Genomic DNA, 2,782 nt, shown 5'->3' with positions numbered 1-2,782 from the left:
GATTCAAGCTCAAGCTCAAGCTCAAACTCTAACTCGTCTTGCTTAATGGCAACTGAAATTCAAGGCACAAAGATCAATATTGAGAATGAAGCGATGAGTAAGTGGTATATTGACAACGGATGCTCTTGTCACATGACAAGTAATCCCTCTCTTCTACTCTCACTTCAAGCTAAAGATGGAGGTAATTTTTCTTTTGGTGACAAAATATGAGGTAAGATCAAGGCCAACGGAACTGTTCATCTCACTAACGCTATCCAGGTTCGTAATGTTAACCTTGTTGACAATCTTAAGTTTAACCTCTTAAGTGTAGCTTTGTTGGTTATATGAACTAGTCCCTTAGTTCTTGTAACTGATAATGCCTCGGTTTTAATGATACATACTGCCTTATGAACTAATATGTGTATTGAGTGAGATATCACAAGAAATCGATAGGCCTTTGAGTTATTTAGGAGGTTTAAGCATGAAAAGCAACGAGCTGAAGTGGGGATACAAGAGAAAGTCCAGTGAGAAGAATAGCGTTCAAGGCGCTTAACTAGGAGCAAGGGAACCGAGTGACGTTGGAGGGGAACGAACACAAGAGTGAAGAATCGAGCTGCAGAAGTAACGCGCTATACAAGGAGAAACGCGCTCAAGGGGACCAAATACACTCAAGGGGAGCGAGCGCGTATATATGGAAAGAAATCTTTCAAGAGCTATAGAAGGAAAGATTTGATTCGCTTGAGATTTACCAGATTCGAGATCTTAACTGTTGAAGCAAGTTTTTCATTATACTCGGCTAGTTTAGATTTAGTACTTTATTTGTTATTATCTTTATGCTTTTAGGTAACTAGTTCCCAACGATTATGCCATAGTATAACATAAGATGTTGTAAAGTCTAAACTGTAAAGACTTATCACAAACAAGGTCTCTTCCATGACAGAGAAGGTCGCGACAATCACAAACAAGTATCTGTCTAACATAAGATGTTGTAAAGTCTAAATTGTAAAGACTTATCAACGACGAACACTAGTGCCAAGTATAGAAGATACTCGCGAAAGCCATTGGAAGGTCGCTGCAGACGATATACCATCAAAGCGACCTCAAGACTATACGACGAAGCGAATTGCCTTCGGCACTTAGAAGATATGAAGATGTTAGAGCGTGTCTCTCACGTTCTATCAGATTCATTTAGATACGATGTGATACAAGTATCTAGCCAAACATTATCTTTTAGCATTATTTTATCTTTTAAGTTGAGTATCTATCTTCTATAACTAGAAGATTTAGTTGTTATGATTTAGATTTTATCTTTCATTAGTTAGTAGATTCGATAGACCAGATGTTAGATGGTCTATATATATTAGAGATAGCATTTCGTCATGTGTTGACGAAGAGAGGCGAAACCAGGCATTTGTGACGTGAAAGAGAGGTTAGTATAGTTGCTTCATAGACCTAGCTTGCTTAGAAGTTCTTGTGTATGAAACTAGAACTGTAACTAGGATTGGAAAGCAATATACGAGTTTGTTTGCAGAACATTGTGTCTTCAAGTTTATTTCCGCACATTAAAGATCCTTACGATCAACAAAGTTAACTTGAGACCACAAGGTCGCGACTTAAGCAAAGATCAACGATCCTACAATTGGTATCAGAGCAGGAACCATTCTGTAATCCACCATGTCTTCCTCAACTCCAACTCACAGACAAACTCTCAACAAGCCACCTCTACTAAAGGAAGGAGAACTCGACTGGTGGATCGAAATGCACAAGACTTGGATCAAGCAGATGGACGCTCAATGTTGGAACGTCATCGAATTAGGAGATGAAGAAGTCCCTGAAGATATCACCAGAAGCGCGATGGACGCTGCCTACTACAGGAAAATCAAAGTTAAATGCCAAAGCTCGCCAGATGATCTTCGTCGGCCTACAACGCCATGATGTTGACAAGGTAAAAAGTCTCCCTACTGTCAAGGAAATCTGGGATACAATCATATTCATTCATAGAGGAAGTGAAGACATGAAGCACAACAGGAATTCGTGTTACAACGCGAGTTTCATGCCTTCAGACAACTTGAGAATGAAAGCGTCCTTGATTGCCAGTCGCGATTCTTCGTGCTCACAGATAAGCTAACCATTGCTGGTCACATCATCCCAGAGTATTAGAAGACACTCGTTGTCATACATGCTATGAGCGACAAATTTGAAATGGCTAGGAGTATAGCCTTAATGTCTGAAGAAACCCAAAGCTCTTCCAGTAGCCAAGATCTTTGGGAAGTTCTATGATCAAGAACAAGGCGACAAGCTGAGATCTTTGACAAGAGGAAGCGACACAAAACAAGTCACTTGAAGTTGTCAAAAGCTCTAGACAGGATGGAGAACCAAGACGAAGAAGAAGATGATGATAAAGACGTAGTCTTAATGACCAAGATGGTCAAGCGATTCTTAAAAAAACGAGAAAGGAACCTTACCCTCCTCATCTGACCCCCAACGCGACCTCAACAGCTACACCTGCTACAATTGCCAGCAAAAGGGGCATCTAGCAAGAGACTGCACCAAGCCAAAGGTTGAGCAATTTGAAAAGAAGGCACTTGTGACCACTTCTGCATGGGGAGATGATGATGATGATGCAGACTTACATGAAGGGTTCACAGGCTTATGTCTAATGGCTGGAGAACAAAGTTCTGAAGACTCCCGAGGTATCAATCTCTCTTCCTAATAGCTTCACTAAAAGATTCACATGCTTGATAAACCTGATTTAATCAATATAATTCTAGGAATAATAGAAGAGAGCGAGCGACTACAAACT

This window comes from Phyllobates terribilis, unplaced genomic scaffold (assembly GCF_046119375.1).
Source record: "Phyllobates terribilis strain yellow unplaced genomic scaffold, ASM4611937v1 Scaffold_4981__1_contigs__length_55418, whole genome shotgun sequence".
Taxonomy (NCBI): Eukaryota; Metazoa; Chordata; class Amphibia; order Anura; family Dendrobatidae; genus Phyllobates; species Phyllobates terribilis.
Note: the sequence above shows the minus strand (reverse complement) of the source record.